Source organism: Cherax quadricarinatus, chromosome 32 (assembly GCF_038502225.1).
Source record: "Cherax quadricarinatus isolate ZL_2023a chromosome 32, ASM3850222v1, whole genome shotgun sequence".
In the NCBI taxonomy this organism is placed as follows: domain Eukaryota; kingdom Metazoa; phylum Arthropoda; class Malacostraca; order Decapoda; family Parastacidae; genus Cherax; species Cherax quadricarinatus.
Genome location: NC_091323.1, coordinates 9,873,149 through 9,885,364, shown reverse-complemented (window position 1 = coordinate 9,885,364; position 12,216 = coordinate 9,873,149).

Below are 12,216 nucleotides of genomic sequence, written 5' to 3'. Positions count from 1 at the left end.
TCCAGGTAAACACTGGCCAGAAATCTACGAGATAAAGTGGAGGTTTTGTCTTACTGTATGGGCCTAACGGAGGAGGTCGTCTATGGTACATCGAGGTGCCTCTACCAGATTTCCCCAGGTCTCAAATGTGAAGACACGTGGGGGGCGCCGTCTGTTGATCACGGCACATCTTGTCCAGTTGGTGTCTGTCTTAAGAAGGAAGCTATTGTGTCTTTGAGACCCGCGCCTCGTCATTCAAGCTAGGGCTGCCAGTTCTCCCTAGCTAACTTAACCTAGTGTTTGCCTACATTATCGGCCTATTACTACCTATGTTAAGGTCTTAGGTCTACATTATTATTATCTACAGTCGCCTTAGTAAACCTAATATTAATGTACTAACAGTAAAACTACCTACTCCTTCCCTGAAGAGTAAATCTATAAATTAAATAAACTTACCAACCACGCCAACTCGGGGAGAACGTTTTTGTTTGGGTGGGTTTAAGGGCCACCCAGCTCAGCCGTTCCATTACGGCTAGGCTGGGACCCCTTCGTACGCCGTATCTGTCCTGTGGAACTTTAGAGACCAAATAAATTTCCACAGAAAGAGTGGAAAAATGAAATACGTAATGTTTCTCCTATGCTGCATAAGAAATGTGTATTAGTGAGAATTCATGTAATGAAGAAAATGTTTTACTTTAAAATGGAAAAATGTTAGTGTTATCCTGCATTTTTAAGTTAATGAGAGGACACAGAGTGACCCAGCTTGATCAATCCTGTTGTATCCCTGAGTGAGGTCATGACGTGACATCACTGACCACCGAGTAAACACAGGTGGGGTGACGTCATGCATGCGAGGAAGTTACTTGTTTAGACCTGCACAGGGAGGACCAAAAAATTTGATCCAAGGAAGTGAAGGGAAAATCTTTGTATTATTGATATCGAGAAAAAGTTGATCCAAGGAAGTGGAGCAGGAATATTGGGTTTAGAGGGTGGTGTGAGGGAGAAGGAAGTCTTGATCCAAGGAGGTGGAGAGTAGGTCAGATCTTTGTATTATTGATGTCGAGGAGGTGAAACAGGGATTTTGGGATTTTTTTTTTATTTTATTTAAAACATTACAATAAAAGCTGGAAATTATATTAAGAGGTACACAAAATAAGGTAAATCACAAATTCCCAATTTACCCTTACAAAAATTATTACACCAGACAAAAGTGTTCTGACACCCTATCACCACACACCATATACACCCAGTTATACCAGAATTATATACCTGTGAAGGCTGAAACTTTTGTCACAATTTCACCCCCCCCGCCTCCCGCAACCTAATTGCATCTTAACTTAACATTAAAGGATACATAGTAATTACACTATCATGAGTGATTCAGTAACACCTTAGACACAAAAATATTAATAACAATATTAACAATGGGATACATGTCTTTACTTAAACACAATGACACCTCAACCTGGTGAAAGAAAATACACTTCAAAGATTAATTTTCTAAGAAGGTTGCAACAATGAATGTCAACAATTCCCAAAGGCAACTTATGTGCAATTATCTTAGCATGTAAACCCTATTCATTCAACATAGTATATAAATATAAAAAACTTTATATTATGAAAAACATCACAGAATACAAAGGTATAAAGTATAAAACCCCAGCCAGGTAGCGGCTACAGGCAAAAAAAATCCACGTACTTCCCTAACACAGATAAAAAAAAAAAAAATTTTGTGACAACTGCTGCTAAACACAACTCACATCATATGACTTAAGACTGCTATGTACATAGATAAGAACATAATAATAAATCTAATTTGAACGGATCACAGTTGATAAATCCGCCTTAACATATCAGACGTTAGAGAGTAATTCTCATTGTACAAGTCCAACTCCAACTTGTATGTAGTCTCATCTTTCTACATACAATAATATGCATATTATCTACACATTATACTACAACACACTGGACAAGCAACTGTCCATCACTTCCAACACAATATACTGCCCTACCCTCACTCTGCACAGTGATGGAGGCAAGGGCTCCCCCATCATTTATACCTTATCCATCATTCACTACTACCTTGAAGGAACATGAGTACTATATGAATAGTGTATAGTCCATGACACACAAGAAACTGGCCAGCTCCACAGGTGCTTGCACCCGTGGTTCATACATTATTCACTCACGCATCACTCATCCAACACACACGCAAACATTTGTTGTCATCCATAACGAGGAAGGCGACCCTGTTTTCACCCCTGACTTCCCTGCCCCAGCAACACTTTCCAGTCGTACCCTCCCCTCCCTCGTATATTACAAGTCTAATAAAACCTGTAACGTAAGTTGCCTATATCCCTCTGAAAAATCCCTCACCCACCTCCTCCCATAAATTTCCTTATTTCTACATACCGTTTTATAGAACGTTACCGCTAACACCCTTCTCTTCACCTCACTAACCTGTTTCCCCCGCAATTCCCACACTATATATATATATATATATATATATATATATATATATATATATATATATATATATATCATTTAAAATTAAGTTCTTTCTAAAAATTTCTCTTATACGTTTGAAGATATATATTTTTCATATATATATGTATATATATAGAAAACTTACCTATATATATATATAATATACTATATATATATAGGTTCATGATTTTGGCGAAATTATATATATGTACCCCACAGCTCTGATAACACGACATATATATATATATATATATATATATATATATATATATATATATATATATATATATATATATAATCTCCCATTATGTACCCCACAGCTCTGATGACACTCTCATACCAACCCCCCACGTCGAGACTTAATGCCCTCAATACAGAAATTTCTTGACCTCCTATCCTATATATCACCCTATTTAACCACCCCTTGACACTTCTCAGTCCGTCACAAAAATATACTACATGAAACGCCGACTCCTCCCCACCACATATCCCGCCCCCCCCCCCCGTCAACTACTCGTCTATCCCATAGAACCACACCCGACGGTAAAATGCCATGCAGAAAACGATACATTACATCCCGAACACGAGGTTGCAACCTCATCCTACGCAACCTATTCCATATACTTCCCCATGCATACATGGGGAAAATTCCCTCTACAGGCGCTACAACCCTCCCGGCTAACATTCTGCACAACCTACCTATTTTGACCTTTGCCGGCTCTCGATCCCACGCCATAGCCCTCAAAACAGTTTCACACTCAAGCAACTCAACTCCTGTACACATCCGTTGCAATCTGTTGTGGATCCTGGCCAAACCCCCCCTACCCACACCTTCCCTGACCCTCCTCTTTAAGTCCAGCAATCCCAGCCCCCCCTGACTTACAGGTAACATTACCACTTCCCTTTGTATCCAATCACAACTTGAACCCCACAAGAATTTAAAAACCCTCCTAAGTATGTTTGTTATTGCCGGCACAGTTAATGGGAACACAGATGCCACATGCCATTCTTTGCTATACAGTAAGATGTTAATAACAATGGCACGCTGCACAAGGGTCAAATGATGAGGTCGCAATGCACCCAAGCGTCCCTGAATCCTGTCTACCATCCTAATCGAGTTTTCCATGCATGCCACAGTTAGATCGTCTGCATAGACAAGACCGCAAATTTTTAACGAATTCACCTGCCTCCTCACGACTGCACTACCCCACTCAACCCTTCCCACCCAAGCTCCTAACCCCATGACCATGGATTTGTCTGAATTCACCCTCATACCGGTTGCCCCTGCAAACATTTGTACCACCCCATCTAATGTGTCCATTGATATCCCCTCCCTGATCAGAACAGTAGTATCATCCACATACCCTATTAAAACTGGCCACTCCCTGGACCCTCTACGCGACACATACGCTGCTCCACCAATCTATAAAAGGGATCCTGTATGCACGCAAACAATAATTGTGACATAGGACACCCCTGCCTAAGTCCCCTACCCATTTCAATCTTCCCGCCCAATTGACCATTAACCTGTACCCTCGCCATTGCACCTCGATACAACGCCTCAACCCAACCCACTATTTCTTCCCCAAACCCCTGTCCCCTGAGGATGGCTCTCAATGCTTTCCGATCCACTCTATCGTATGCCCCTTGCCAATCGAGTGCCACCAAACCTCCCCCCTCCTCCCCTTTTGCCTCCACGAAATCCCTAATCAACTCATGCCCCTCCACCATAGACCTCCCTGGCAAACCAAATGGAGTTTTCGATACTACCCGCCCCACCACACACTTAAACCGATTCCCCAAAATCTTAGCAAACAACTTGTAATCCGCGCATAACAACGAGATCGCCCGGTAATCCCGAAGCGTATTCTGCCCCTTACCCTTCGGTACCAAGACAACGACAGCCGTTGCCTGCTTCTCTCCCAGCTCACCTCTCTCCTTCATGCAATTTAATAACCTAACCAAAAAATGCCTCATTAGCTCCCAATGCTGCTGATAAAACTCTGCCAGGAGTCCATCAATTCCTGGTGCTTTGCCCTTTTGCATTCCACTTAAAGCCCTCCATATTTCCCCCTCAGTTATTTCCCCACCCAGTGCTTCCCTATCACTGTTACGCAACATACCACACTCCCACACACCTGTTCTAAAACCCCATCCTCTACCCCTTCTCGTTGCCAGTACTTCTCATACCACTTATCCGCAAATGCCCCCATTCCTTCCATAGCTTGTATGACCTGCCCCTCCCTGTACCCCACTATCGACTCATGAACCTCCAACCATGGAATAGCCATTGCCTGCTGTCTTTGTTTTTGCCTACGCAATATGCATGATGAAGGTCTATCGCCCCATAACACCTCTTCCACCCCCGCCTGTACCCACACCGCTTGGAACCTCTCATCCTGTACCTCATGCAGCCTCCCTTTAATTGCCATAATATCATCCATAGGATAAGTGCCCGCCACCACCCCCCTCGCATAACAACCCCATAACCTATCCTCCAAATAGTTGGCAAGCCCATATTTTAAAGAATTGATACGTTTCCCTTCCCTTACATAATATTGCTTAATCCGTTCTTTAGCCACGCCATCCCACCACATCACCACATCACCACATCCTCTCCCCCATTTACCTCAGCACATAACCCTCCCACAGCATTGCTAATTCCTCTATCCCCTCCTCATCGCCTAACACACTTGTATTTAACTTCCAATATCACCTAGATATACCTGCTAGTGACTCTCACCCCACCTCTGCTACTACCACCCGATGATCCGAATAAGCTACTTCTATTGTATGGAAAAATGTCAACGAAACCCCTTGAGATATATACAGCCTATCCAACCTAGCCGCATAACCCCTTCTTACTAAAGTGTGCTCTACCTCCCACGCCCCTCCCCCAACCGCATCCCACAACTGAATATCCCTCAAGAGATCTCACAAGGCCACCGACACATGCCCCGACCCTTTTGGTTCTACGTCAGCCCTCCTAATAATGCAGTTCCAGTCCCCACCAACGATGACCACTGCAGGTAAACCACGTAAGAAGAAAACTAGTTCTTCACATACAAAATCCCTTTTTACTCTCACATCATTTTCTGCTGGTGCATACACACTGCCCCATCTACCACCCGTCCAATACTCTCCCCCCCTCCCCCTCACTTCTTAGCAACACAAACGAGCTCGCCTCCCTGATCAATATACCAACACCACCTTTCAGACGTGCAGATGGCAGAGTCATGACCTGAAACCCCGCCACCTCGAGCTCTCTTCCCTCCTTGAAATTGTGTTCTTGCAGGAACACTACATCCACCCTATATTTACACAGAAACATTCGAAACCATTCCCTCTTCACACTATTACACAGTCCAATTACATTCACAGTCATACACCTAAGGCCTCTTCATAATTTCCAACCCTTCCTCCTCTCTTCATTCATCCCAGGGCCTCCTGCCCCAGAGCCAGCACAAGGCTTCACACCATCAACCCCCTCCCTTTCTTGCGATGCCTCTTATCCTGACTACCTCGACAGTACTCTTCCTTCCTCCCAGACCTCTGCGCCGGCGTCAGGACATCATCTGAGTCTGATGCCGCCGCTCTCTTCCTCGTGATGCCCTCCACCTCCATGTTACCTTCTGAGGTTCCCTCACGATGTACCTCAACCTCCACCACGCCTCGTTCCACAGCACATGGCGACATTTCACGCTTACTAGTTGGCCCGTCAACCCTGCTATGATTTTTATCATTACATTCCTCTACAGGCAATGCCGTGCCTCTCACCAGCTCAGGAACAACACCCTCTGCAAGTGGCGTCAATGTCCTCAACACTTCCTGAAGCTCTTCCTCGAGAGCCTGTACCTCCTCCTGCACTTGCACTTCTGCACTTTTCCATTGCCTAGTAACAGATCCTGTTATGTCACAGCTTACCTCAGGCTGGAATATTGCTGCACACTAATAGCACCTTTCAAGGCAGATGAAATTGCTGACCTAGAAAATGTACAGAGAACCTTCACGGTGCGCATAACGGAGATAAAACACCTCAAGTACTGGGAGCGCTTGAGGTTCCTAAACCTGTATTCCCTGGAACGCAGGCGGGAGAGATATATGATTATATACACCTGGAAAATCCTAGAGGGACTAGTACCAAACTTGCACACGAAAATCACTCACTACGAAAGCAAAAGACTTGGCAGACGATGCAACATGCCCCCAATGAAAAGCAGGGGTGTCACTAGCACGTTAAGAGACCATACAATAAGTGTCATGGGCCCGAGACTGTTCAACTGCTTCCCAGCATACATAAGGGGGATTACAAACAGACCCCTGGCAGTCTTCAAGCTGGCACTGGACAAGCACCTAAAGTCGGTTCCTGACCAGCCGGGCTGTGGCTCGTACGTTGGTTTGCGTGCAGCCAGCAGTAACAGCCTGGTTGATCAGGCTCTGATCCACCAGGAGGCCTGGTCACAGACCGGGCCGCGGGGGCGTTGACCCCCGGAACTCTCTCCAGGTAAACTCCAGGTAAACACACGCCAGTCTCCTCTATGGGATCCTCCACCACTTCACTCCACAAGCTTCCAAGCCCTTGCTTTCGCATGGGGTTCTCAACAACATCTACCACGCTGGTAATTGGTGCTTCACCAGTTTGTGCAGGCGCCCTCCTCGGCTTCACACACGCTGCCGCAATATGATCGTACACCCCTCATAACCTGCACGTACATCTCTGTCCGGCGTACGATACCATAACTTGCATCCTGAAGTCCTCCAACACGACGTAAGATGGTATGGGATGTCTCAGAGTCATCTTCAGGGAAAAGGTTTCCTCCAGACGGCCCATGTAAGCACCAGCCATCCACTTGCCCTGTTGTGCCAGATGTACGGTCCCATATGCCTCGAAAACACTCCTGATGTCAGCCTCATCTGCCTCAAATGGGACATTACGAATCTTAACCCACGTAAAGTGGCGAGATACGTCGATCAAACGCACCTTCACAGCTGGAGTAGCGTCAAGACTCATGTCTTGGAATCTTGTCACCAAAGACTCGTACACAGACGTCGAATTCAGTTTGATGAAGATTCTGTATGCCCCATTCAGGGCAACACCATACACTTCATCATCCTGAATACCATAGGTCTCCCTAATGATGGTTGGGAGTAACACCTGCGCTGAAGAGGGTGAAATCGCCCCACGAAGCAGCTCAATACCGATGGTATTTATGTGCCTCCTCACACTCAGCGCCATGTTGGTACAAGGTAACTCGCATGAAAACAGCAGAGGGGTGCAGAGCACAACCGCACTCTACCATGGTCAGGCAGCGAATTAACCACCGAGTAAACACAGGTGGGGTGACGTCATGCATGCGAGGAAGTTACTTGTTTAGACCTGCATAGGGAGGACCAAAAAATTTGATCCAAGGAAGTGAAGGGAAAATCTTTGTATTATTGATATCGAGAAAAAGTTGATCCAAGGAAGTGGAGCAGGAATATTGGGTTTAGAGGGTGGTGTGAGGGAGAAGGAAGTCTTGATCCAAGGAGGTGGAGAGTAGGTCAGATCTTTGTATTATTGATATCGAGAAAAAGTTAATCCAAGGAGGGTGATCTTGATCTGAGGAGGTGAAACAGGGATTTTGGGATTGGTGTGGAAGTGGGAGGTGTGGGTGAGAGAGAGTTGTTGATCCGAGGAGGTGGAGACTACAAGAAAATGGAAATTTTGGGGGGAAATGGAGAGGGAGGTCTTGATTTGAGGAAGTGGAGGGTAATCTTGATCCAAGAAGATGGAGCAGGAATATTGGATTTATAGGGTGATGATGGTGATCTTGATCCGAGGAAGTGGAACAGGAATATTTGGGAATAGAGGGTATGGGGGATGGTGGGTTTTAGAGGGTGATCTTGATCCGAAGAAGTGGAGCAGGAATATTTGGACATAGATGGTATGAGAGTTGGGAGTGGGTGGTGGGAGGTGTGGGGGGAGATGGAGGGTAAATCTTGATCCGAGGAGATGGAGAATACAAGAAAATGGAAAAAAAATTGAAAATATTTTGAGGGATGGGGAGGGAGTTCTTGATCCAAGGAAGTGGAGGAGAAATATTGGGTTTAGAGGGTATAGAGTGAGATGGAATATTTCACGATCAATTCCCAACCTAGTTCATGTGTTGAGGATTCCCCGCCTTCCCCCAAAATTATCCACCGGCTTCCCCACCATCATCCTCCCCAGAAGTTTATTATATATCAGATGACAACCAAGAAGATCCAGAACAAAATGCACAGAATTTCTTCAAGAGAAGAAGAATTACTCTATGCTGATTTTAGTCAATGAATTGTACCTATTGTCAATGAATTTGTATTTTTTTTTTGTTGGATGTATATGAAATGTATATGAAAAATTGTTGTGCTGTATTGTATTACCAGAAATTTGTTGTGCTGTATTGTATTACCAGAAATTTGTTGTACTGTATTGTATTACCAGAAATTTGTTGTGCTGTATTGTATTACCAGAAATTTGTTGTGCTGTATTGTATTACCAGAAATTTGTTGTGCTGTATTGTATTACCAGAAATTTGTTGTGCTGTATTGTATTACCAGAAATGTGTATGAAATAAAGTATATTGATTGAATAATAAATAAATTAATGAAAATATTTTGTATTAGTGTTATCCTGCATTTTATGTTAATGTTTGGTCGACAAGATTCAGCCTGTTGGTCTGCGTGTGTGTGTGTGTGTATGTGTACTCACCTAGTTGAGGTTGCGGGGGTCGAGTCCGAGCTCCTGGCCCCGCCTCTTCACTGATCGCTACTAGGTCACTCTCCCTGAGCCGTGAGCTTTATCATACCTCTGCTTAAAGCTATGTATGGATCCTGCCTCCACTACATCGCTTCCCAAACTATTCCACTTACTGACTACTCTGTGGCTGAAGAAATACTTCCTAACATCCCTGTGATTCATCTGTGTCTTCAGCTTCCAACTGTGTCCCCTTGTTACTGTGTCCAATCTCTGGAACATCCTGTCTTTGTCCACCTTGTCAATTCCTCTCAGTATTTTGTATGTCGTTATCATGTCCCCCCTATCTCTCCTGTCCTCCAGTGTCGTCAGGTTGATTTCCCTTAACCTCTCCTCGTAGGACATACCTCTTAGCTCTGGGACTAGTCTTGTTGCAAACCTTTGCACTTTCTCTAGTTTCTTCACGTGCTTGGCTAGGTGTGGGTTCCAAACTGGTGCCGCATACTCCAATATGGGCCTAACGTACACGGTGTACAGGGTCCTGAATGATTCCTTATTAAGATGTCGGAATGCTGTTCTGAGGTTTGCTAGGCGCCCATATGCTGCAGCAGTTATTTGGTTGATGTGCGCTTCAGGAGATGTGCCTGGTGTTATACTCACCCCAAGATCTTTTTCCTTGAGTGAGGTTTGTAGTCTCTGGCCCCCTAGACTGTACTCCGTCTGCGGCCTTCTTTGCCCTTCCCCAATCTTCATGACTTTGCACTTGGTGGGATTGAACTCCAGGAGCCAATTGCTGGACCAGGTCTGCAGCCTGTCCAGATCCCTTTGTAGTTCTGCCTGGTCTTCGATCGAGTGAATTCTTCTCATCAACTTCACGTCATCTGCAAACAGGGACACCTCAGAGTCTATTCCTTCCGTCATGTCGTTCACAAATACCAGAAACAGCACTGGTCCTAGGACTGACCCCTGCGGGACCCCGCTGGTCACAGGTGCCCACTCTGACACCTCGCCACGTACCATGACTCGCTGCTGTCTTCCTGACAAGTATTCCCTGATCCATTGTAGTGCCTTCCCTGTTATCCCTGCTTGGTCCTCCAGTTTTTGCACCAATCTCTTGTGTGGAACTGTGTCAAACGCCTTCTTGCAGTCCAAGAAAATGCAATCCACCCACCCCTCTCTCTCTTGTCTTACTGCTGTCACCATGTCATAGAACTCCAGTAGGTTTGTGACACAGGATTTCCCGTCCCTGAAACCATGTTGGCTGCTGTTGATGAGATCGTTCCTTTCTAGGTGTTCCACCACTCTTCTCCTGATAATCTTCTCCATGATTTTGCATACTATACATGTCAGTGACACTGGTCTGTAGTTTAATGCTTCATGTCTGTCTCCTTTTTTAAAGATTGGGACTACATTTGCTGTCTTCCATGCCTCAGGCAATCTCCCTGTTTCGATAGATGTATTGAATATTGTTGTTAGGGGTACACATAGCGCCTCTGCTCCCTCTCTCAATACCCATGGGGAGATGTTATCTGGCCCCATTGCCTTTGAGGTATCTAGCTCACTCAGAAGCCTCTTCACTTCTTCCTCGGTTGTGTGCACTGTGTCCAGCACTTGGTGGTGTGCCCCACCTCTCCGTCTTTCTGGAGTCCCTTCTGTCTCCTCTGTGAACACTTCTTTGAATCTCTTGTTGAGTTCTTCACATACTTCACGGTCATTTCTTGTTGTCTCTCCTCCTTCCTTCCTTAGCCTGATTACCTGGTCCTTGACTGTTGTTTTCCTCCTGATGTGGCTGTACAACAGTTTCGGGTCAGATTTGGCTTTCGCTGCTATGTCATTTTCATATTGTCTTTGGGCCTCCCTTCTTATCTGTGCATATTCGTTTCTGGCTCTACGACTGTTCTCCTTATTCTCCTGGGTCCTTTGCCTTCTATATTTCTTAAATTCCCTAGCACACTTGGTTTTTGCCTCCCTGCACCTTTGGGTAAACCATGGGCTCATCCTGGCTTTTTCATTAATCCTGTTACCCTTGGGTACAAACCTCTCCTCAGCCTCCTTGCATTTTGTTGCTACATATTCCATCATCTCATTAACTGGCTTCCCTGCCAGTTCTCTGTCCCACTGAACCCCGTTCAGGTAGTTCCTCATTCCTGTGTAGTCCCCTTTCTTGTAGTTTGGCTTCATTCGTCCTGGCCTTCCTGCTTCTCCCTCCACTTGTAGCTCTACTGTGTATTCGAAGCTTAAAACCACATGGTCACTGGCCCCAAGGGGTTTTTCATATGTGATGTCCTCGATATCTGCACTACTCAAGGTGAATACTAAGTCCAGCCTTGCTGGTTCATCCTCTCCTCTCTCTCTTGTAGTGTCCCTTACGTGTTGGCACATGAAGTTTTCCAGTACCACCTCCATCATCTTAGCCCTCCATGTATCTTGGCCCCCATGTGGGTCCAAGTTCTCCCAATCGATCTCCTTGTGGTTAAAGTCACCCATGATCAGGAGCTTTGCCCTGCATGCATGAGCTCTTCTGGCCACTCTAGCCAGTGTGTCAACCATCGCTCTATTGCTCTCGTCGTACTCTTGCCTTGGCCTCCTGTTGTTCTGTGGTGGGTTATACATCACTGCTATTACCACCTTGGGACCTCCAGAGTGAAGTGTTCCCACTATGTAATCACTTTCTTCTCCGCTGTCTCCTCTCTCCAGCTCATCAAAATTCCAGCGATTTTTGATCAGCAACGCCACTCCTCCACCCCCCCTGTTCCCTCTGTCTTTCCTCAGGATTTGGTATCCCGTTGGAAAGATGGCATCTGTTATCATACCTGTAAGCTTGGATTCTGTGAGAGCTTTGATGTCCGGTGATGCTTCTTTGACTCTTTCATGCCACTCCTCCCACTTATTTGTTATTCCATCAGCGTTTGTGTACCATACCTTCAGTTTCCTTTCCAACACTGTGGTGTGTGTGTGTGTGTGTGTGTGTGTGTGTGTATGTGTGTGTGTATGTATGTGTGTGTGTGTGTGTGTGTGTGTGTGTGTGTGTGTGTGTG